Source organism: Dasypus novemcinctus, chromosome 3 (genome assembly GCF_030445035.2).
Source record: "Dasypus novemcinctus isolate mDasNov1 chromosome 3, mDasNov1.1.hap2, whole genome shotgun sequence".
NCBI classification, from domain to species: domain Eukaryota; kingdom Metazoa; phylum Chordata; class Mammalia; order Cingulata; family Dasypodidae; genus Dasypus; species Dasypus novemcinctus.
Genome location: NC_080675.1, coordinates 174,271,699 through 174,298,211, shown reverse-complemented (window position 1 = coordinate 174,298,211; position 26,513 = coordinate 174,271,699). Strand labels below are relative to the sequence as shown.

General features: G+C 38.4%; 1 protein-coding gene and 1 pseudogene across 2 annotated transcripts in view; both read right to left on the bottom strand.

The window, feature by feature from the left end:
• Positions 1-26,513, bottom strand: part of ADAMTSL3 (ADAMTS like 3) — a 370,556-nt gene that overhangs the window by 335,460 nt on the left and 8,583 nt on the right. The window lies entirely within an intron of this gene.
• On the bottom strand, positions 4,842-5,255 carry LOC105747459 (protein FAM136A pseudogene; annotated as a pseudogene).

The window sequence follows — 26,513 nt, the reverse complement described above, 5'->3', positions numbered from 1 at the left end:
CCCCTTGGAGGGTGGAGACTCATAGAGAAACCACAACACAGAGAAGGGAGGTTGGAGTTTTGAGCTGGAGCTCAGCTGGAAGTAAGCACAGAGAGAGACAGAGCAGCTGAGCCCAGAGAGAATAGAGCCCAGGGGACAGAAACAGAGCCAGGTACCTGATAGTCTATAGTTGGCCTTGTGGAGAGAGCAGGGCAGCTGAGCCTGAAGAGAAACAAGCCCTGGGAAGAAAGGAACCCAGGCAGCCTGAACTCTTCTCAGACGTTGGCAGCCATCTTGCTCAAACACGTGGCAACAGGCTTTGATGAGGGAAGCAACTTACGCTTTATGGCCTTTATGGTAAGCTCCTACCCTAAATAAATACCCTTTATAAAAACCGGGTAACTTGCATCAGCACCCCCTTGGCTGACTAATACCATCACCTACAAACAAAATCTAACTGGCATTTAAAGAACACTCCATCCAACAACAGCAGAATATACATTCTTCCAAGAGTCCATGGAACACTTTCATACAGAGTGTGTTATCCGGCCACACTGGAATCAAAATAGAAGTCAATAACAGAACAATAACAGGAAAATCTCCAAATACTTGGAAACTAAACAGCTTGTTCTAAATAATTCATGGATCAAAGAAAAAGTCTTAAAAGAAATTTCAAAAAAAAAAAGAAATTAATTAAAATGAAAAGAGAACATATCAAAATGTGTAGGGTACAGAAAAAACAGTGCAGAGAGAAACTCATATCACTCAATGCTATATTACAGAAAAGATCTCAAGTTAATAATCTATACTCTCACCTCAAGAAATTACAAAACAAAGAGCAGAATAAACCTAAAGAATTCAGAAAGAAGGAAATAATAAAGAGCAGAAATCACTGAAGCCAAAACAGGAAATAGAGAAATCAATGAAACAAAAAGACAGTTCTTTGAAAAGATCAGCAAAACAATAAACTGACTAAGAAAAATAGAAAGCAAGATTAACAAAGAAAAAAGAGAGATGATGCAAATTACCAGTGTCAGGAACATTGATATATTGAAATAACACTAAATAAATACTAATTGAGTAATGAAACAGGGGTTACCACCACAGATCCAATAGTCACTTAAAAGGCTACTAAGATAAAACTTCAAAAACTCAATGTGCACAAATTTGACAAATTAGATGAAATGAACCAACTCCTCAAAAAACACAAACAACCAAAATTCATTCAATATAAATAAATCACCTGAATAGTGCTGTAACTATTAAGGAAATAAAATTTGTAGTTTAAATCCTCTCAAGAAAGATCTCCAGGCTCAGACGGTTTCACCGGAGAATTCCACCAAACATTTAAAGAAGAATTAACATCAATTTTACACAATCTCTTCCACAAAAACAGAAGGAACCTTTCCCAACACATTTTATGAAGCCTGTATTACCCTGATCCCAAAACCAGACAGACCATACCAAAAAGCAAAAATAAAGAAGGAAGAAAAGACAGAATAAAAATCTGCAGACCAATCTCTCTCGTGATTCAGATGCAAAAATCCTCAACAAAACATTAAGAAATATAATTCAGCAATATATAAAAAGAATTATACACCATAATCAAGTGGGGTTTATTTCAGGGATGCAAGGCTGAGCTGATATTTGAAAATCAATCAGTATAATCCACCAAATCAATAGGGTGGAGAAAAATATCATATGATAATATCAATTGATGCAGTAAAGGCAGTTGACAAAATGAAACACCAATTCATGCTAAAATATTCTCAACAAGCTAGGAATAGACGGGAACTTCCTCAGGTTGACAGAGAAAAATCCATCTACAGCTAGCATCACCTGCCAGCGTGGTTTTGCTTGTAATTTTATCCCCCCTTCCCCATTTTTTCCCTCTACCACGTACTGGGCTCCCTTTTCATAAGTTATATGAAACAGCTTATCCATTTTGTAACATAGCTTAAAACATCCCGTTAAATGAACCTCACCAAGCCTCAGAATTCTCTGCTTTGATAGCCAAGGTGGTCAGGTCTAGTTGGATTTAAGGTGACAGAGATAAGCAGGTGCAGACTTCTATCACACAGATAACGTTTTTTAGGGATACCAAATGCCGATGAGCTCATGTTGAGAAAGGCCCCCTCCCTGGCTACGAAGGAGAGTGTAAACATGTGCACTTTGGTAATAAAGAAAAAATATTTAGGTGCAAAGATGTTTCACAATTCATTGTTGATAACGTTAGAAAAACTGAAAGCAACCCAGAGGTAAAAACAGCAAATGGGGAAGCAAAAGTCCATCTTCTCTAACTGCTAGGTCCATTATTGCTCTTCACGAGAGAACTATCTCTGTTTAAGGAAACTGCTAGACAAACAGTGGGTGGATAAGCTTCTGAGGACCGAGATCAGCAGGAGACCAGAAAACAAAAGAGATCGACCTGCTCCCCACTAGAACTAAGTAGGAATTAGGTGTGGGCAGTGAGTACAAAAAAAAGTAGAACAGTGACGATAAAGGATAGTAGAGCATTTCTAATACAGAGAATATAATTTCTTGTCAAATAACCATGAAATTTATAAAAATGTCAAATACCTTGGAACATTCATGAAAGTATGTACCTTAATACATTCCCAAAATTAAAACTTTAAAGGCTACTTTCTCTGAAGAGGAAATAAATCAGAAATTAATAGCAAAATACTTTTAAAATAATTCTAAAAATTATAAAATATTCCCCTTTGCTCCATGCTACTAAAATCTTAACTTTTGATGAAATAGAAGGTTTCTAGGAAAATATAAATTATCAAAATTGCCTAAGAAGCAGGAGAAAGACTTAATAAACCATAATCATTTACAAAGTTAAAAAAAATGTTGTCAAAGAAATATTTTCTAAAAATGGTTCTATTCCCCATTTGTTTGACTGGAAAATTCTTTCAATCCTTTAAGGAACAGGCTATTCCTGTGCCATTTAAACTGATCCAGAAAAGGAAAAATGATGGAAAGTGCCTCAATGCATTTTATAAGGTTAGCAAAAAATCTTGACACAAAAACCTGAAAAATATAGTACAGACCAATATCACTCAAGAATACAGATCTAGTAATTTTCAATAAAATATATGCAAATCAAATCCAGCAGAATATTCAAGACAATATATCACGGCCAAGCACAGCTAATGCCAGGAATAAAAAGATGATTCAATATTAGGAAACCTATTCATCATGTTACTAGGTCAGAGGAGTAAAAGAATATTATCATCTAGATAGCTTTAAAGATCCCGGATAACCAAGCACTCCGGGAACTGTAGCTTTATGTATACCATTGGCAACAGGTGGTTCAGCAGGAGAAGATACCATCCTGGAAGAGGAGAGCTACACTAGGTGAAGGCGGACCAGAATCTGGGGGTCCCCTCATCAAACCTTACCTTCCAGCCAAATACCAGAGAATGAGAATCAGCGTATACACAAGCAGACAGAAAGGGGTCACCAAGCAGGCAGCGCTTTTCCAATTATAAACGCCATCTCATTAGAAGGTCATGAAAGTAATGCACTTGTTTTTTTGTTTTGTTTTTGTTTTTGATATATTAAAGCTTTTTATTTTTTAAACCAAACCACTAGGAAAATATATCATAGTCTTGAAACAGCCAACAGACAGCCATTACGATCACTGTAAGTAGTAAGTTGGTAGAAAGACAAGGTCCTTGTCAAGATGACAAGGTGCCAGTGCTGGGGAAGGACACTGGCATGTTGTAGATGCCCCAGGCTGGACGTGGCATGTGGCAGTGGGGGCTGTCCTCCTTTGCCCTAAGGGAGTCACAGCTCACCCAGGCCACTGAGTCGTTTACTTTTTCTCCCTTGACTTCCCTGTTGCCAGGGGCTTGTCTCTAGAAGCCTCTATGGTTATTATAGGGGGCTGAGCAGGCAATGCTGGATTTAGGCTTTCACTCCATTCTGTTCTTAGAAAATCAGGTCTCTCCAAATCCAATAATTGCCTACTCTTAAATAGCTAACAGCTCTTCTTTCACCATTTATTCCCATGTATTGGTATATAACACTATTGATACACCCTTTCCCTTCCAAGGGCACAGGGTCACTGAAAGACTGTCGTTTTGCTTTCTGTAGACAGCCTCCCAGGGCCATTGTGACAGTGTCCCACACCTGGTGTGACATCACTTCTCATGTTTGTGCATGGACTCCCAGGCTGAAGATGTACTATGTGGGAATTTCGAGAAAAACACAAATATATCCTGATGGTCAGGTAAGAGTATCCATAAGAAGCCCTTTGAAGTTCTCATTCAAAGCACCCTTTCTCACAACTCCACATCTAAATCAATTTTAGGCCCTTGTATGTAAAACAAAATCAAGTAAGTTAAAGACCCAGAAACCTTTTTTTACCCTTCTAAATTAGTGACCTCATGAATTTTGTTTTACACCTTGTGGAAAAGGTTATGATGCTACTTTGGTAATCAGGAGTTTGGTAACAAATAAATGCCCCTTCTCAAAGAGGCAAGTTAGAGAATATGCCAGCCTGTTCGCACCTCTGTGTCGTGGAGAATCTAGTGTGTTGGAGGGCTCTGGCTTGGTACAGCAAGGGAGTATCCCACTGCCAGGACAAGCACTGGCCACATGAAATCTGGGCTTTAAAAAACTCACCTGTGCTATCTCTGACCCAAATTTTAGCATCAGTTTTTCCATTTCACTTTTTATGAACTAATATATATAAAAGAACCAGTGTCCACAGGCAGGTGCGACACTCCTTAGCCTTGCTGCCATCCATCCTCAACTTCTTCACTCATAAACTTCACTTAAAAGACCAAAGTTTCCCAGTCCTCTTTTTAAAAGCTCTCTGCCCTCATCCCCGATGGCATTGGCAAGGATGCTTATTTCACCATGGATGAGAGAAACTCCTTCATCTGCTTGGTCATGGAGGGGGTAGATGCATGTGGTCATCCACACACGTGGTCACACAGCTCTCCAGCTGCCGCCTCCCCGAAGCTCCTTACTCCCTGCATCTACTGAGTCTTTGGCTTTGTCATTGCAATGCATGGTGCACCGCGCCAGGCACTCCTGCAACTTCTCCACCTCGCTGGTTGCCAGGACCTGGGCTTGAGCCGGAGGTGCATGGCAGCGCTCACTGCACTGATGGACCTGCTGCAGGCACACCTGGCTGTCCTCACCACAGCTGGCGCTGCACCGAACATGATCCCCTGCATCTTCCAGATGTTCTCCCTCTCCAGACTCTTCCCCGTGGTGTCCACTGCCTCCTGCACGCGGAACTGCTGCAGCTCTGCCATTGCGACCCCGCGCAGCGCCCTGCCGCATCGGGCCTGCGTTAGTTCTTAACCAGACACTTTTTCATGGACTCGGTTGGCATGGAATGGAATGGAGTGGAGTGGAATGGGGCAGAACAGAACGGAACAGAACGGAAGGGAATGGATTGGAACGGAAAAGTGAAGCAAAGAGCAGGACGCATCACTCATAGAAGGGGTATGCACTGTTTCCTGAAACTTGTTTCCTGTGTGTGTGTGTGTGTGTAGAGTGTGTAGGGTGTGTATACATGCACTGAGACCTGATGTAAAAAGCATTTCTTCTCATGGGTCACAGTCAAAAGGTTTTAGTATCCCTGGGCTAATGGGTTGAGAGGAATCACTTTCTGGATTTCCACTTGCTGTAGACTTGGGTTTAGAGTTAGGAACAGGGTTATGGTGAGACAGTAAGGACGGTCAAAGCCTCTTCCCAACTGGTATGAACACACGTCTCTTGAAGTAAAGCTACGGTAGATCATGAAGTGAGAACTAGCTACAAGTCCTCCCTGTTATTTGCTTTGTGAACTTTTTGACAGTGGTAGGAGTGGAGGGATTGAAGCATGCCTTCTGGAGCTTTACTGCCTCAGTGCAAAGCCTGGCTTTGCCACAATGGTAGATTAGATTATTTTTTAATCAATTTTACTGATACATATTAATAAAGCATAAATCCATCCAAAGTGTACCATCAATGGTATTCAGTGTAATCACATACTTGTGCATTCATCACTTAATTCTTAGAGCACTTTCATTATTCCAATAATAATTATAAACAAAAAGCAAACAAAACTCATCACCTCTCAATCTTACCTATGCTTCCCCTGCCATACATAGCTATTATTTTTCTTTCTCTGTAGTTTATTTGTATTTATATTAAAAAAATATTATTAAAAACAGTTATATATGCAATATGACCATATTTGTGTTTTACATGAGGTTTTACTATCTTATATAGTCCCATGTTACAGTTTTTACCTTTCCTTCAAGTAACAGACATAACTTCAGACATTCCCTTTCAACTACTGACATACCCACATAATAGCTCTTCTAGTTACCAATTCAATTCATTTCCAAAGATTTACAAACAGCTTTTATACCAATTCTGCACAGATTAACTCTCAGCTTTCCATTCTCTAGCCTCCTATTTTCAGGTGACCTATATTCTGATTATTAACTATGAATTTACACAATATATTCAGTTCAAAAAAGCACAATCATACAGTATTTGTTCTTTTGTGTCTGGCTTGCTTCACTCAACATAATGTCCTCCAGGTCGATCCATGTTGTTATATGTTTCATGACTTCCTTTATTCTTACTGCTGCAAAATATTCCATCAGGAGTATACACTGCAATTTGTTTCAATATTCACCGGCTGGTGGACATCTGGGTTGTTTCCATCTTTTGGCAATTGTGAATACTGCTACTATGATCCTAAGTGTGCAAATGTCTGTTCATGTCTCTGCTCTCAGTTCTTCTGGGTATATACCTACTAATGGTATTGCAGGTCCCATGGCAAGTCAATTTTCAACTTCCTTAGCAACTGCCAAGAGTCCTCCACAATGGCTGTACCTATTCCACATTCCCACCAACAGTGAATAAGTTTTCCAATCTCTCCACATCCTCTCCAACATTTACCATTTTCTGACTTTTTAAATAGCAGCCAGCCTAATAGGTGTGAAATGATATCTTATTGTAGTTTTGATTTACATTTCCCTAATCACTGGAGATGTTAAACATTGTTTCATGTGTTTCTTCACCATTTCTACTTCTTTGGACAATTGTCTTTTCAAGTCTTTTACTCATTTTTTAAATTGGGTAGTTGGTCTTTTTATGATTGAGTTGTCTGATTGCTTTGTATATCACAGTTATTAAACCCTTATCAGATATGTGATTGCTAAATATTTTCTCCCTTTGCATTGGCTGCCTTTTCACCCTTTGGCAAAGTCCTTTGAGGTGCACAAGTGTTTACTTTTGAGGAGGTCACATTTATATATTTTTTCTTTTGTTGGTCGTGTTTTGGGTATAAGTTTTAAGAAACTACCACCTACCGTGAGATCTTGAAGATGTTTTCCTACATTTTCTTCCAGGAGTTTTATGGTTCTCACTTTTACATTTAGGTCCTTGATCCGTTTTGAGTTAATTTTTCCATAATTAGATAGGAGTCCTCTTTCTCTCTTTTAGATATGAATATCCAGTTCTCCCAGCACCATTTGTTGAATAGACTATTCTGACCACCTTGTCAAAAAATCACTTGACTAAAGATGTGAGGGTCTATTTCTGAGTTCTTGATTAGGTTCCACAGGTCATTGTGTCTGTCTTTATGCCAGTACCATGTTGGTTTTTTTATCACTGTCCAGAATTGAGAGTCCTTCAATTTGGTTCTTCTTTTTTAAGATCTTTCTGGCTATTCAGGGCCCCTTACCCTTCCAAATGAATATGATAATTGGTCTTCCCATTTCTGCAAAAAAGGCTGTTGGGATTTTTATTGAGAGTGCATTGAATCTGTAAATCAGTTTCGATAGAATTGATATCTTAATGATATTTAGTCTTCCAATCCAAGTCTTCCAATCCTTCCATTTATTTAAGTCTTCTTTAGTTTCTTTTAGCAATGTTTTGTAGTTTTCTGAATACAGGTCCTTTACGTCCTTGGTTAAGTTTATTCCTAAATATTGGATTGTTTTAGGTGCTATTACAAATGGAATTTTTTTTCTGATTTCCTCTTCAGATTGCACATCAGTAGTGTAAGGAATTTTTAGTGATTTTTGTATATTAATTTTGTATCCTACCACTTTGCTGAACCCATCTATTTTAGAAGTTTTCTTGTAGATTTTTTTCAGGAGAGTCTAGATGTAGGACTATACCATCAGTGAAAAGTTAAAGTTTTACTTTTTTCTTACCTATTTGAGACCTTTTATTTCTTTATCTGGCCTAATTGCTCTACTTTAGCACAACATTGAATAACGATGGTCACACCGGGCATCCGTGTCTTGTTCCTGATCTCGGAGGGAAAGCTTTCAATCTTTCACCATCGAGTACAATGCTCACATACACATTTTACCATATTAAGAAAACTTCCTTCTATTCCTATCTTTTGGAGTGTTGGTTTTTGTCTTTTTTTATCAAGAAAGGGTGCTGTATTTTGTCAAATGCCTTTTCTGCATCAACAGAGAAGACCATGTGGTTTTTCTTCTTCAATTTATCAATGTAGCTAATTATGCTGACTTTTTTTTATTGAACCACCCTTGCATACCTGGGATAAAACCCATTTGATTTTTGGTATATAATTCTTTAAATGTGCTCTTGGACTCTGTCTGTAAATATTTTGTTAAGGGTTTCTGCATTTATATTCACTAGGTCTGAATTTTCTTTCTTTGTAGTATTTTTATCTGGTTTTGGAATTGGGGTGATGTTGCCTTCATAGAATGAGTTTGGTAGCATTCTTTCTTGTTCAATTTTTTCAAGAGCCTGAGCAAGATTGGTATTAGATCATTTTTGAATGACTGGTAAAATTCACCTTGAAACCATCTGGTCCTGAGCTTTTCATCTTTGGGAGGGTTTTGATGACTGCTTTAACCTCTTCCCTGGTGATTGGTTATTGAAGTTGTCTATTTCTTCTAGGGTCAGTATAGGTGGTTCATGTGTCTCTAGGAATTTGCCCATCTCCTCTTCATTGTCTAGTTTTTTGGCATACAGTTGTTCATAGTATCCTATTATGATCTCTCTTATTTCTGTGGGGTCAGTGGTGATGTCCATACATACATTTCTGAATGTATTTATTTGCATCTTCACTCTTTTTTTCTTTTTCAGTCTAGCTAAGGGTTTGCCAATTATGTTGATATTCTCAGAGAACCAACTTTTAGTTTTGTTGATTCTCTCTACTGTTTTGTTCTTGATTTCATTTATTTCTGCTCTGATCTTTAATATTTCTTTCCTTCAGCTTGGTTGGGATTAGTTTGCTGTTCTTTTTCTAGATCCTCCATGTGTGAAGTTAGAGACTCAATTTTAACTCGTTCTTCTTTTTTATTTTTTTTTAATTTTTTTTAAAGATTTATTTATTTAATTCCCTGCGCGCACCGCCCCCCCCCCCCCAAGTTGTCTGTTCTCTGTGTCTATTTGCTGCGTCTTGTTTCTTTGTCCGCTTCTGTTGTCCTCAGCAGCACGGGAAGTGTGGGTGGCGCCATTCCTGGGCAGGCTGCACTTTCTTTCGCACTGGGCGGCTCTCCTTACGGGGCGCACTCCTTGCGCGTGGGGCTCCCCTACGCGGGGGACACCCCTGCGTGGCAGGACACTCCTTGCGCACATCAGCACTGCGCATGGGCCAGCTCCACATGGGTCAAGGAGGCCCGGGGTTTGAACCGCGGACCTCCCATGTAGTAGACGGATGCCCTAACCACTGGGCCAAGTCCATTCCCTCGTTCTTCTTTTTTAATGTAAACATTGAGGGCTATAAATTTCCTTCTCAGCCTTTGAGTTGTCTCATAGGTTTTGATATGCTGTGTTCTCATTTTCACTCTTCTCAAGGCATTTGCTGAATTCTTTTGCAATTTCTTCCTTGACCCACTGATTATTTAAGAGTTTTGTTCAATCTCCATATATTTATGAATTCTCCCTTTTACCATCACTGAGTTCCAGCTTCATTCTGTTATGATCAGAGAAAATATTTCATAGAATTTCAATCTTTTTAAATGTACCGAGACTTGTCTTGTGATCCAGCATATGGTCTGTCTTGGAGAAGGATCCATGAGCACTTGAAAAGAATGCATATCCTGTGGCTTTGGGGTGCAATGCTTTATACATGTCTGTTAGTTCTGGTTCATTTATCATATTATTCAAGTTCTCTGTTTCTTTATTTATACTCTGTCCAGATGTTCTATCCAATACTGAGAGTGGTGTATTGAAGTCTCCAACTATTATTGTAGAGACATCTATTTCTCCCTTTAGTTTTGCAAGTGTGCACCTCATGCATCTTGGGGCACTCAAATTAGATACATAAATACTTAGTATAGTCTTCTTTTATGACTATATAATGCCCCTTTTCTTAATATATAATGACATTCTTCATCTCTTATAACAGTTTTGCATTTGAAATCTATTTTGTCCAATATTTGTATTGCTACTTCAGTTCTTTTTTGGTTACTATTTGCATGGAATATCTTTTTCCAACCTTTCATTTTTAACCTGATTGTGTCTTCACATCTGAGGTGGGCCTCTTGTAGATAACATATAGTTGGCTCATTTTTAAAAATCTATTCTATCAGTCTATGTCTTTTTGGGGGGAGTTTAAGCCATTAACAATGTTATTACAGTAAAGGCATTACTTCATCCATTTTCGGCTCTCTCTTGCTCCACTTCCTGTCTTCTTACCCTTTACTTTTTACCCTTCCTAATAATCTTCATTTCTACACTCTCCTCCAAATTTCTTGCCCTTGTTTTTCCTTTTAGGCTCCAGCACTCCCTTTATTATCTCCCATAATTCTGGTCTTTTGGTAACATATTCTATCCTTTTTTGCTTGTCTGTGAAGACTTTGAACTTGCCCTCATTTTTGAAGGACAGCTTTGCCAGATATGGAATTCTTGGCATTTTTTCTCTTTCAAGACCTTAAATACATCATACCATTTTCTTCTCACTACCGTGGTTTCTGATGAGAGGTCAGCACTTAATCTTACTGAGTTTCCCGTGTACATGATGCTTTTTTTTCTTGCTGCTTTCAGAATCTTCTCTATCTCTGATCTTTGTCATTCTGAGTAGTAGGTGTCTCAAGTAGGTCTAGTAAGGTTTATTCTGTTTGGGGTGTGTTGTCCTTCAATGTTGATATTTATGTCTTTCATAATGGTTGGGAAGTTTTCAGTAATGATCATTATTTTCTCAAATATTCTTTCTGTCCCTTTTCCATTCTCTTCTCCTTCAGGGACATGATAATGCAAATGTTTGTGCATTTCATATTGTCATTCAATTCCCTGAGATTCTGTTCCATTTTTTTTTTTTTCATTCTCTTCTCTTTCTGTTCTCTTGTCTTTTCAGTTCAGATGTTCTGTCTTCAAAATCACTATTCTCTCGTCAAGCAATTCAAATCTGCTCTTATGTGCCTCTAATGTATTTTAAATCTCATCCATTGTGTCTTTCATTCCCATAAAGTCTGTTATTTTCCTTTGCAGACTTTCAAATTGTTCTTTATCTCACCCAGTGTCTTAATATCATTTATCTCTTTAGTCACATTTTTTGAAAAATCTTTAAAATTACATAGGAGAGTTGCATGATCGTCACTAATTGCCTTAAATTCTGTATCTCTTCAGGATATTTGTTTTATCCCTTTGGCTGGGCCATCTCCTCCTGTTTCCTAATATGACTTGTAATCTTTTGCTGATGTCTAGACATCTGAATATGCTGGTGAATTTACTCTGATGGCCAATTTCTATCTCTTGCCTATTGTTCCCCTCCCCCCCAGTTCTTTATTTAGTTCAACTTATTCTAAGTCTTTAAAATTGCCCAGCTTATGTTATCAAAAATTCGGTTAGGGACTCACTAACGGGATACAGATTTTCTCCCAGGGGTTAAGATACAGAGAGAACCAAAAACAGTTTTTGTCCATGCAGTTTCCAGACTGCCCAGCATATGGTGCTTGTCAGCATACCATTCCATGGAGGTGTTTCAGTCTGGGGGCTTTCCTTCATTGATGTGTTAAATCTCCATGACAGAAATTCAAAGCAGACTCTGCTGGCTGAATTCACTGAAGAAAAGTCCCCAATTCTCCCTGCCTTTTCCCTTGGAAGAGCTGACAAGAAGGAAGGTGTCTGTTCCCCTCTCAGTTAGCTGCAGTGAGCCAAGGGTTTTATTCCAGGTTAATATCCTGGCTGTGAGGGAGCAGATCCCTTACCAGCCACGGCAAGGACTTGGTAACTCACATTGTTATTTTGGGTTTTTTGTCTCTCTGTCCCTCACCCTCCTGGGAGTTGCGTAGCATTGTCCTGGTCTGCTGACCCCCAAAGCAGTTTCCTTGAACAGCTTTTGGCTCTTTCTCCATTGCTTTTGTGAGAGTATTGAGCCCTTCCTATTAGTTCGATGCTATCTTTCCAAAATTCTCTAGATTAGATTAATCAAAATGATTAATTCCTAACCCCAACACACACACATGCGCATACACACACACATTCCATGGGAGGGCAAACTTCTCTGTTCCATTGATTTTGGGTTTGGCCATATAATTTGTTTTGGCCTCATCAGCCATATGAATTGCTTTGGTCAACAAGATATTAGCAGACATGCCTAAGCAGAAGCTTGAAAAAGCCCTGTGTGATTGGGCTTGCTCTCTTTTGTCTCTGCCATCACCAAGAGAAGAGCATGCCCTGGTGAGCTTGCTGGTTCAGAGGGAGAGGAGACACATGGAGCAGAGTCCTGTTAAAAGGAAAATTCATCCAGAACAGAATCCTCATAAGATGATGCACACAAATTTTTATAAAGAGAAAGAAACCCTATGTTGTCCAAGAACATAAATCATCAAGATGAATTAATTAAGAAAACTGTCATAAAAAAATTATGGACAACTTGGTCTCTCTTTTTATAAGCTCAGGAAGAGAGATAAGAGTTTAAAGAAAACATTGTAAGACAACAGAAAATGTGAACTTGTGAAAAGAAAGGCAGAAAAAATAAAAACCATTATAGATTTTTAAATCACATAAAACATGTTTCCAATAAAGACCTCCCCCACCATACACATGTATGAAGGGAAACATTATTTACATCAAAAATTATGTACAGCAAGTCCTGATGAAGATATGGGATTTCAGGGTAAAGGAAAAATCATATAGCTGACAAAGTGAGGCACATAAAAGGGGAAAAAATCAGAATGACCACAGACTTTTCTTCAGCAATATTCAATGCCAAAAGGTCCAGAAGCAATCTTTACAAATACCTGAAGAAAAGAGGAAGGAAAATTTTCTTTCATTACATTGTTGACTGTTTTTTTCTGTTCTTTTTTTCAGAAATATTAACTATGCATATGTTGGAATTCCTTTGTTATAATTTCATGTAATCATTTGTATATTTTTGGTTTTTCTATTTTACCCATTCTGTATAGCATACCTCTGATTGTTCATTCTGTTGTGTTCATTTTTTTTGCTTCTAATGGTGCCAGCTGTTTGCTGAAGAATAACATGAAGAGGACACAAAGTGAGAGGTAAGGATTGAACTTTAGTCCATAGCTTCAATTCTGCTTTGTTGTCTGGATCATCCTCTCACTAAATAAGTTATTTACCTTTCCCTAAATCACATTTTCCCTTTATTTTTAGCATTCGAAAGTCAGTGAGTATCTCAAGAAATTCCGTTAATTCACAGGCTCCTGATTCTGGAAAGTGCTGATGCCTCACCATTTTTATCCCACTTTCTCTCCAGATTCCCTCTGGAGGAGGTTACGTTGTACACACATACAATAAAAATTACTTGTCAAATTCAGCTCTATACCAATTTGGGTGTCATGGGCCTCTTGAGGACAGTACCCACTTCTTCCAGGTCCCCACTCAGGGGTTTATTAGGCACAACTGTGACAATCTTTACGGAAATGTGTGTCCTGCTCACATTCCAAAGAAACACATGTCAATCTTCAGCAGCCTCCCTCAACCAGATATAGCTTCACAATACTAAGAAAAAAATACTTCGTGGTTTGAGTTTGGGGGGTGGTGCCATTTCCTTGATTCACTGGAGATAAACTTAATTCTTGGTGGTGGTGCTAGTGTTTGTTTTATGTGGTTTTAAGGGAAATGAACTCTTGTTACTTCTCCATCCCATCATATGCCATTTAAAACACCAGAGGTTTTTCTTCTTGGAACTTGACCGAATAATTTAAAATACCTTCTAAATTTGCAAAAACTATAATAATGATGAAAGGACATCTTGCTCTAATCAATACTAAACACACTACAAAGCTACAATAACTTTAAAAGTACGGAATTAGCATAGGAGGAGACTGAAAGATTAATTGACTAAAATATATATTAATATATTTGAAACAAATACTTAAAGGTTAAAAACATAGGTGTACAAATGTATATCCTCTCAAGCGAGATTATTTATAAGCATGATGCAAAGGTAGAATTTTAAATAAAGAGGCTAAAACATTAAACTCTTTGCAAATTTGAAATGCCAGTATACTAGAAATAAATATAATTAAATTAAAATAAAATACAAATGACAAAATGGCAACATTATTTGCAACATGAACAACAAAGGATTAATACTTTTTATATATAAAGAATACTTACACATTAATAAGAAATTCTCAATAGAAAAATGGGCAAATATATGATGGTGAAAGTTGTTGTTCTACTTCTAATGCATTAAGGAGACAATACACAAAAGCAGTAATATAAATGGCTCCAAAATATTTTTAAGATTCCCTCACTAGTAAGATTTCCTTAAATCTTACCTCACCAACGGTGGTGGTTGCAAGGTAAGAATACACAATGATAGAAATTTTTGGGAAGGCAACTTGGCAGTACAAATCAAAGGTCTTAAAACTGTACAAAGGTTTTGACTCAAAAACTATAATTTAACAAATTCTGAATACATTCCAGAAATGTATTCAAAGAAAATAATCACAAATGTGAACAAAGATGTATCTGCAAGGATATTTATAGCAGCATTATTTGCAACAGCAAAAAAACTGTAACCAACCTAAATGTTCAGCTGTAAAGAATTAGTTAATAAAGATTGCACAACCAAATGATGAAATACTATGAAGACAATGACATGTAACAATAGTCCTCATATTGTTAAAGTTTTTTTAAAAATCATTATAATCAAAATATAGTGTAACCACTTTTTAAAAAATGCATCTAAATTGTTAACATTCTAAAAAGAATGTTAGGGATATATACAACAAAATCCTAACAATTGGAAGAATTAGAGATTATATTTATTTTCATCTTTATCCTTTTGCATTTTCCATGTTTTTATAATGAATATGTTTTATGTTTACAAATCAGCAAAAATGAATTTTAAGAGAGTGAAGCAGATTTAAACTGTCCCTTAATACTGTATATGATTTTTTATTGAACAATACCATTACCCTTTCCTTCTTTTAAATTATTTTCAAAATAAAATGGTATTATATTTATAAATGAAGGCTTGGAGAAAGAATATGTTTCTGAGTATTTGACCACAATAATTTATAGCATACATTGGCTGGAGCTGTTCAGTGCTGACAAATTCCAGAAAGTAACTGCATAAAATACTTGGAGAGGAAATTGCTTTATGCTTCCATGCTATTTATGGAAATTAGCATTTTTATAAAAATAAACTGAGAGCAATCACAATCATAAACCTTGAAATGTGGTTTCCATAAGATGTTCGCTTTGGTGCTTTAAGATCCATTAGTAATGCAGTGGAGGAACACTGCCTACATTTTTCCTGTTATGAAAAAATTACACATAATTGGTTTTTTCCTCTTGTATCTCTAATCCCTCCCTTTCTCCTGGCTGTTTCACTTTGGTATACAGATATACTAAAATATTCACTTTCCTAAGAAAAACCAACATTTCCTTTGCGTAGTGCCTCACCTTCTGCAGTCTACATTTTCCCTCTAAAACGTCTTGGAAGGTAACCAATTGTTTTTGCAAGAGCAGGGTGAATTTTCACCTTCATGAATCCCTAGGACTTGTTTAAAATCTGTAGGAATGTTCGACCCCATGTAATTACCTATCAAATTCTTCCCTTCAGGTTCTGAAACTGTTCCCACATTCGTGTTCTCTTGTCTACCATGTACTCCTACTGCCAGACTCTCTTGGCCTGTGACCAGTCTGGATAGGTGCCAGGTGCTCCCCAGTGGTCATGCCTGATGGTGCTTCCCCTCACCTCCTGATCAATACCCACAGGCCTCACTGCTGCCTACCAGGTCCTCCCCATTGCAGCCACAAATGGCCTTTGCTCATCTTTATCTTATACCCCATACTTCCATGAATGCTACTCTTCAAACACACCTTCTCAATGGGAATGGGAGGAAATGGATTCAGAGGCATTTCTGAATGGAACAAACAGGACTTAGTAGCTGAGTGGTATGGGTGGGTGCAACAGAGAAGATGATGTGTAGAGTGACCCCAGGACTTCTGGCTCGAATGAATGGCTGAAGGAGAAGCCCACACTGAGATAGACCTGGAAGGGAAGTGAGAACTTCAGGTTTTGGACATGAGTTTGAGGCTCCCAGGGAACATTCTGGTAGAGAAACACAGTATATCCACTTCATGAATATGCTGGTCTGTAGCTCATGGGACAGACAGAGACAGATGGGAGCCTCTCAGAGATACTGGGCCACTTCCATTTTAGAAGGACCCCAGATTAAAAAAAAAAAAAAGAGGAAAAATTGAGTTATTAGATTGCATTTAATTTTCAGTGTTTACATTACTTTTTATCTTTCCAGTGTGTAAATAATCCTATAAAAAGACAGCATTAAAAGCCTGAATTTGAGAGTCTGTATCATTGTGAGACATGGGTCCCCCATGATAAACCCCAGACAGATAACTCTGGAGAGAAAACCAGAGGAGTGACTGTGACTACCTGGAGGGAGAGGAGAAGGCGGCCAAAGGCAGAATGCTGGAATTGAGTAGCATTTAAAAGGAGCCAAAGATGAGTCAAAGAAGGAACCTAAGAAGTGGAGTAAGATGGCGTCCAAGTAAGTACACCATCATCATCTCTCCTGCAAAGGACTGGCTGAGTGGGGACAGAATCTTGTCGGAATGGGCTGCTTCGGAAACCTACAAAGCAGGAGGTGTGGATGTCGATCTGGAGAGACTGCAACAAAATTAGTGCTTCCTCAAGGTAAAACTGCTGGTTTCTATCACTGAACTCGGAAGCCATAGGAAGGTAAATCCCTTCCCCCAGGGCTAAGGGCTGCAGTGCTTCCTGAGAACTACTGGTCGCGCAGCAGCATTCCCAAGCCCCATGTTCCCCGATGCATGAACCCCAAGCCCGTGTTCTCTGAACCCCTACAACCCACATTTCACAGACTTACGTACCCCAAGTCTACATTCTCCCAGGCCTGTGTTTCCGAAGACCAGCACTTCCGGAAATCTCGCATTGCCCTAGCCCTCTGGTCCTAGACTAACTCCAAGAGTGGGAGGGTTAGGTGGGAAGTACAGAGGAGCCCAAGGAGGGCAGGTTCAATTTTCTGGTCCCCCCCTTTTATTGAGTTTGGAGGAGCACATCAGCTGACCTGGGGAGAGCCTGGAAGAGAGGAGAGGTGAATCTGCTGAGAGAGCCCAACTTACTTAAACATCCTGGGATAGGAACTTGGTCTAGGAGAAGGTGGAGTAAGAAAATTAACCAACCCTCCTGTAGCACACCTAAGGGAGAAGAACAGTAGGTCGTGCTTTGCAGGCTTCCAATAGCATATTTAGGGTTCCTGCAAGGGGTGGGTGCTCTCTCTCAAGAAATTAAGAGACATTATTTTTGGAGGTGAGTTGGTTCACCAGGGGCTCATTTGAATCTCCTATGGGAACCCTCATGCAGCCTTCATACTGCCCTGGGAGAGGGAGAAGCGAGGAAGGGAAAAAGGGGGAAGGTCAGACTCCTAAGCAGTTTATTCAGTTGCAAAGAGGATTCCTTGCCTGAGGCTTTGTCTGGTCTTTCTTATTGGTTTGTTTTCTTCTTTTTCCTTCTTCTTGATGCCTCCATGATCCTTTTTTTTTTCTTCCTTTTTCTCCTTTCTCTTTTTCTTGCTTCCTTTTTTCCCCCTTTCTTCTTCCCTTTTTTTTAACTTCTTTTTTCTTTTTTTATATTAGGTGCTGCAGGCAACATTTCTTATTTGCTGTACTTCCTCATCCTCAAATTCCTCTTTTCTATGTGTACTGATTTTGGCTACCAATGCTATCCGCTTTCCTTGACATCTTTCTATCCACCATCATTTATTGTTTCTCTAACATTCCACCTCTCTTTGCTTAGTTTCCAATATTTCTGACTTTTTATCTCTAATACCTCTATTCTGTTTTCTATCTTTTATTCACTCTTTATATTATTATCCTTTCTTTTCTCTTTCTCTCTCCTCTGACCATACTGGCCTTTTAATTCATACTATATTCCTCCCCATATTCAATTTACTATCTCATTATAGGTACTTCACATTGTTACTGTTATAACTATACAGTTTATGAGTTCAATATCCATTCTCCTAGATCTCACATGGTTCTTCTGCTAACATTCACTATCAATACTACCATTACGTTTTTCTTTACTTACCCCTTTTACATTCTCTGACCCTAATATTTTCCTTCAAGGGAACTTAGCCAACAACAAGGAAATAGAATAAGAACACAGTGACAAAGAGAAGAGTTAACACACACACACAAATAACAAGTAATTAAACCCTGAGACGAAGAAACTAATCAACTGCATAAACCCAACAAGATAAAATGATGACCAGACAGCAACAAAAAACTACATACCATACCAATAATCAGGAAAACATGGCCCAACCCAGTGAACAAACTAAAAACCAGGAAGAGGAGTGGAACATTGAACAACTAATTAAAGCTCTCAAAACATATATCATGGACCAATTTAATGAAGTGAAGGAAGAGATTAAGCATATGAAGAAAACACTTGGAGAGCATACAGAAGAAATTGTAATCACACCCAAAAGGATAATGGATATGATGGGGATCAACAGCACAATCCAAGAAATCAAAAGTACACTCTCAGCAAACAACAGCAGATTTGAAGAGAGAGAAGAAAGAATTAGTGATGTAGAAGACAGTACATCTGAAATCAAACAGATAGTAGACATGATCAATAAAAAGATAGAAAAAAACCAGCAGGGACTTAGGGACTTGAACGACGCTGCAAAACGCACAAAAATATGCATTATAGGCATCCCAGAAGGAGAAGAGAAGGGAAAGGGGACAGAGGGGGCACTGGAACAAATAATGGCTGAAACTTCCCAAACCTATTGAGGGAGATGCATGTAGATGTCCAGGAAGCACAATGCACCCCAAACAGCATAAATTCCAACAGGCCTAACCCAACATATACTTTTCGAATTATCCAATGCACAAGACAAAGAGAAAATACTAAAAGCAGCAAGAGAAAAGAGAACCATCACATACAAGGCAGGCTCCTTAAGAGTAAATGTTGATTTCTCATCTAAAACCATGGAGGCAAGAAGGCAGTGGTATGACATAGTCAAGGTACTAAAAGAAAAGAATTTCCAATCAAGAATACTCTATCCAACAAAGCTAGCATTCAAAAATGATGGAGAGTTCAAAATATTCACAGATAAACAGAAACTAAGAGCGTATGCCAACAAGAAACCTGCCCATCAGGAAACAGTAAAGGGAGTTCTGCAGGAGGAAAGAAAAAACCAGGAGAGACAGAGTTGGAAGAGAATGTAAGAATAACCAAAACAACAAAAAGAGAAAAAAAAATCAGGCAACATATGACAAACACAAATTCAAAGAAAATATGGATAATATAAGTAATTCCTTGAAAATAATAACACTGAATGTCAATGGATGAAATTCACCTGTTAAGAGAAGCAGATTGGAAGACTGGATAAGGAAATATGACCCATCTATAGGCTGTCTAAAAGAAACACATCTTAGACCCAGGGATTCAAGGAGATTGAAAGTGAATGGCTGGAAATCTTACAGGGAAACAATAACCAAAAGAGGGCAGGAGTAGCTATATTAGTATTGGACAAAATAGATGTTAAATGCAAAATGATTGTGAGAGACAAAAATGGACACTACCTATTAGTGAAAGGGATAATCTTTCAAGAAGAAAGAACAATCATAAACATTTATGCCCCTGACAAGGGCACCTCCAAATACATGAGGCAAACACTGGAGAAACTAAGGGAAGGAATAGATGCCTCTGCAATTATAGTGGGGGACTTTAACACACCACTATCACCATTGGATGAAACATCTCAAAAGAGAATCAATAAAGAAACAAAGACTTTGAACAATATATTAGAGGACCTAGACCTAATAGACATATACAGACCATTACATCCAAATACAGCAGGATACACATTCTTCTCAAGGATACACAGATCATTTTCTAAGATCACATGCTAGGCCACAAAGAAAGTCTCAATGAATTCATAAAGATTGAAATAATACAAAATAATTTCTCTGACCACAGTGGAATGAAGCTGAAAATCTGCAAGGGCCAGAGATCCAGATTTGGCATCAAGATATGGAAATTAAACAGCACATTCTTAGAAAAACAGTGGGTCAAAGAAGAAATCTCAACAATTCAATAACTACCTCAAAACTAATGAAAATGATAACACAACATATCAAAACTTATGGGATGCAGCAATAGCTGTACTGACAGGGAAATTTATAGCCATAAATTCATACATCAAAAAAGAAGAAAGAGCTAAAATTGAAGAACTAACCACACAATTAGAGGAATTAGTGAAAAAACAACAAACTAACCCCAAAGAAAGCAGAAAGAAATAACAAAGATCAGAGCAGAACTAAATGAAATAGAAAATAAGAAAGTGGTTGAAAAAAAAGACCAAAGAGCTGGTTCTTTGAGAAGATCAATAAAATTGATAAACCCTTAGCTAAACTAACAAAGAAAAAAAAGAGAAAAGATGCAAAAACACAAAATAAGAAATGAGAAAAGGGATATCATCACTGACCACACTGAAAAAAAGACTATCATAACTGGATACTTTGAGAAACTAAATTCCAAAAATAAAGACAATTCAGTGGAAATGGACAAATTCCTAGAAACATATAAACAGCATACATTGACAAAAGAAGAAATCGATGATCTCAAACAAACCAATCACAAGTAAAGAGATAGAATCAGTCAAAAACTTTCTAACTAAGAAGTGCCCTGGGCCAGAGGGCTTCACAGGTGAATTCTACCAAACATTCCAGAAAGAACTAACACTAATCTTGACTAAATTCTTACAAAAAAATTGAAATAGAAGGAACATTGCCTAATTCATTTTATGATGCCAACATTACCCTAATACCAAAGCCAAACAAAGACACCATAAGAAAGGAAAATTACATACCAATCTGTCTAATGAACCTAGATGTGAAAATCTTCAACAAAATACTTGCTAATCATATTCAACTAACACATTAAACGAAGTATGCACCACAACCAAGTGGGATTCATTCCTGGTATGCAAGGATGGTTCAACATAAGAAAATCAATTAATGTAATACACCACATAAACAGATTGAAGGGGAAAAATCACATCATATCTATAGAAGCAGAAAAAGCATTTGACAATATACAGCACCCTTTCTTGATTAAAAACACTGCAAAAGATAGGAATAGAAGGAAACTTTCTGAACATGATAAAGGGTATAAATGAAAAACCTGAGCCTCAACAGACTTCAGCTCCTACACTCTGGTTTATTGGACTTACCCCACTCAGCTAACATGGAGTTGAAGAAGGTCAACCACCACACCATGGAGCCAAGAGTGCCTACAACTGAAAGCAGGAGGATTGCATCCAGCATCCATGTGGAATCTAAGCCCCCTCTTGACATAGATGTGGAATGGACACAACCAATCCAAGGTCCACAGGATGGAGGAATAGAATATGGATTAGAGTGGACTTACCGATATTCTATTCATGAACTATTGTGATTAGTAATCGAAGAAAATGTGGCATTCGTGTGGAGAAAGTGGCCATGGTGGCTGCTGGGTGTGGGGAATGGGAGGAAGAGATGAGATGTGGAGGCATTTTCGGGACTTGGAGTTGTACTGGGTGGTGCTGCAGGGACAATTACCAGACATTGTAGGTTCTCCCATGGCCCACTGGATGGAACGTGGGAGAGTGTGGGCTGATGTGGACCACTGACCATGAGGTGCAGCGATGCTCAGAGATATAGTCACCAAATGCAATGAATGTCTCATGATGATGGAGGAGAATGTTGCTATGGGGAGAATAGTGGGGTGAGGGGGGTGGGAGGTATATGGGGACCTCATATTTTTTTAATGTAATATTTAAAAAATGAATAAAGACAAAAAAGAAAAACCCACAGTTAACATCATTTACAATGGTGAAATCCTAAAATCTTTCCCTCTAAGAGCAGGAACAAGACAAGGATGCTCACTATCACCCCTTCTATTTAACATTGTATGAGAAGTATTCGCTCGAGCACTGAGGCAAAAACCAGATATGAAAGGGATCCAAATAGGAAAGGAAAAAGTCAAAATTTCACTATTTGCAGATGACATGATCCTATACATAGAAAGCCCTGAGAAGTCTACAACAAAGCTTCTAGAACTTATAAATGAGTTCAGTGAAGTCACAGGTTATAAGATCAATGTACAAAAACCAGTAGCACTTCTGTACAGATGATGGGCAATCTGAGGAGGAAATCAAGAAACAAACACCATTTACAATAGTAAATTAAAAAATCAAATACCTAGGAATAAATTTAACTAAAGATATAAAAGACTTATACACAGAAAACTATACAACACTGTTCAAGGAAATCCAAGAAGACCTAAATAAATGGAAGAATACTCCCTGTTCATGCATAGGAAGACTAAATATCATTAAGATATCTATCTTACCAAAACTAATCTACAGATTCAATGCAATCCCAATAAAAACCAACATAGCATTTTTTAATGAACTAGAAAAACTAACTATGAAATTTATTTGGAAAGGAAGGAGGCCCTGAAGAGCCAAAGACTTATTGAAGAAGAAATACAGAATTGGAGGAATCACACTACCTGACTTTAAAACATACTATAAAGCTATAGTAGTGAAAATCATATGGTATTGGCACAAGGATAGACACACTGACCAATGGACTGAATTGAGAATTCTGATATAGATCCTCATATATACACTCATCTGATATTCAACAAGGTCACCAAGCCCACTCAACTGTGAGAGAATGGCCTCTTCAACAAATGGTGCCTAGAGAATTGGATATCCATATGCAAAAGAAGGAAGGAGAATTATCATTTCACACCTTATACAAAAATCAACTCACAATCGATCAAAGACCTAAATGTAAGAACCAAGACCATAAAGACCTTGGAAAACAATGTAGGGAAGCATCTATAGAACCTTGTAATAGGAAATGGCTTCATGAACTTCACACCCAAAGCACAAGCAGCAAAAGAACAAATAGATAAATGAGACTTCCTCAAAATTAAAGCCTTTTGCACCCCAGGGAGTTTGTCAGAAAGTGAAAAGAGAGTCCAGCCAATGGGAGAAAATATTTGGTAACCATATATCTGATAGGAGACTTATATCCTGCATATATAAAGAACTCCTATATTGTGAAAATAAAAAGACAAACAACCCATTTAAACAATGGGCAAAAACCTGAACAGATGCTTCTCCAAAGAAGAAATACAAATGGCTAAACAGCACACGAAAAAATGCTCAAAATCACTAGCTAATAGGGAAATGCAAATCAAAACTACAATAAGATACCCTATTACTCCCATAAGACTGGCAGCAATCAAAAAAACAGAAAACTACAAGTGCTGGAGAGGATGTGGAGGAATGGGAACACTTATCCACTGCTGATGGGAATGCAGAAGGATCCAGCCATTCCAGAGGACAGTCTGGTGGTTTCTCAAAAAGTTAGCTATGGATTTGCCATATGACCCAGCAATTCCACTGCTGGTTATATACCTAGAAGAACTGAAAATAAGGACACAAACGAATATATTCACACCAATGTTCATAGCAGCTATTATTCACTATCGCCAAAAGTTGGAAGCAACCCAAATGCCCATCAACAGATGAATGGATAAATAAAATGTGATATATACATACAATGGAATACTATTCAGCTATAAGAAGGAATACAGTACAAACACATCTGATAACATGGATGAATCTTAAGGCCCTTATATTGAGTAAAGCAAGCCAGGCATTGAAGGACAAATACTACATGACCCCTCTGATATGAAACAAGCAAACCAGCTATCTCAGATAGCTAGAGACTGGAAGATAGGTTTAAAGGAATTTGGTGGGGAGAGGAAAGTTGTGAGCTGACACCTACATGGGTGAAGTCTATGATAAGCTGGAGGTAAGTATTTGTACAGGGAAGGGATAAGATGGGGGGGCATAGGGATGCCTTTGTGTGGGGCTTTGTGGGCTTGAGGGGGGCTAGGGTTGGGAGGATGGGTCAGATGGTCCAAGGAAATTGGGGAAGGGATGGAGGGAACAGTTGAATATGGGAGACTGTCAGGTATATGGTTGAAACTATAATGTTAAGAAAACTCTTTAGAAAATATAATAAGGAAGGATCATATGTTAAAGGTGCTTAAGGTGGGGAGGCGTATCTGGTACAAGGGCAGGCTTCTAGGGAGTGTGTGAGTGCTCATTTTGTCATAGTGTGTTATATCATTGGGTGGAGACTCATAAAATGAATGTGAAGGCATACCCACATCCTGGGGAGAACTGATGTTCTCAAACAGAGAGAACTGTGTCTCTTGAGAGACTCGGGGACCCCCAATCAGTTAGGACAGTCTAATATGTCAAGCCCTCAGCATTATTGCAAGTATCTGTAAATCTGGTCCTCAAGTAGTAAAGATTGATTGTCACTGTGGGCCCTGAGGGTAGGGGGAGAGAGGTATAGAATAGATGGAAGCAGGGCAACTGGGGGGCAATGGAAATGATCCACAAGATCATGTAATGATGGATATAGGACATGTTATACAAAAGTGTATAAAAGTCTATAAGCTAAAATGTAAACCATAATGTAAACCAAAATGGAACCATGTTTGATAGCTATGCTTCAAAATCTGTACATCAGCTGCAGCAATATGACATGAACATGTAAAAAGATCATCGCTAGGGAAAGGGGAAAAGGGTTTGATGTTGGATATATGGGAGTCCCCTATATTGTATATGTGAATTACTGTGATCGAAAACTTTTTTGAAGACAAAACTAAAAATTAGGAAAAAAAAAAAGGAAGGATGTAGACATTGAGGAAGAAATGAAAGAAAGTGCCTTGCCACTGTACATGCAGGGCAATACCTATTACAGTCATGAAAGGCAAAATGTTAAAAACAAAGCTTTATAATATTTTTCATTTTTTTAATACACCAATTTATTTTTACTTTATTTCAGTATTTCTAAATTAGTATGTATTCTATTTCTAAACTTTAAACCCATCACTCTTTTTCAATTTCCTATTAATTGAATTTGGCAATATATTAGGCTTCATTGTTGATGAAGTTTTGGACCACAGAGAGGTTCAACTATGGCAGGGGAGGAACACTGATGTGGGGTATTATAGATCAGGGCACATGAGTGGGAGGGAGTTCTCCAGGGCATGGATATAGGGGACATAAAAATGTTCTGATATATGTTGGGTATTTTCATAGTAGTTACAGTTACAAATGTCAACTGAGGGAGTGCTAGTTCCTAGCCATGGGAGCTCTATCACATTCCCCAATGGAACAGCAATAATCCCCCAAGTGCAACAGTAAAGACCAACAAGGAAGGATGGTCCAAAAATGAGCCTTGATACTGATGACTATGCTTAGGAGCCTATGTGCCTGAAATATGCACTAGGCCTAGAGCTGTGGGGTGCCTAAGAGTTACCTCCTGAGAGTCACCATGTTGCTCAAATGTGGCCACTCTCTAAGCCAAACTCAGCATGTAAATGCATTACCTTCCCCCCGGCATGGGACATGACTCCCAGGGATGAGCCTACTTGGTGCTGAGGGATTACGACCAATCACTAGCTGGTGATGCAACTAGAAAGAGACCTTGAATGAAAGGGTCAACTCAGACCAGCAGAATATCTCAGCCTATATGTAGAAGCATTTGTTAAAAATTGCTTTTTGACCTTGAATAAAAAGGGGAAATGGCAAAGACAAATGAGTTTATATGGCTAAAAGTTTTCAAAAAAGAGTCAGGAGGTCATCAGAGGGGTTGCCCTTACACATGCCTCAGCAGGACCCCAGAAAAAGCCAAAGTAGATACAACCCTAGGTACTGCTTCTCCTGAAGGCTATGGAGACCCACAGAGTATATGGTCATGGCAGATGGATTGGGCATTCTGTGTCATGTCAGAGGACTCTACTTTGGAATTTGTGCTCCTGAGTGTGATGGAGCTGGTCTCAGGTGTAACCTTTCCACACATGCCTTTTCTGTCACTTTTACTGAACCTGTGGTTGGCACTAGGGATAATGTATCCTCTGGGGACTTGAATCTCTGGAATGCCCATGTGCCAGCTGGGCCCTGAGCCTCAGCAGAGTTGCAACTCCTATTCTCTAGTTTATTGGACTTACCCAGGTCAGC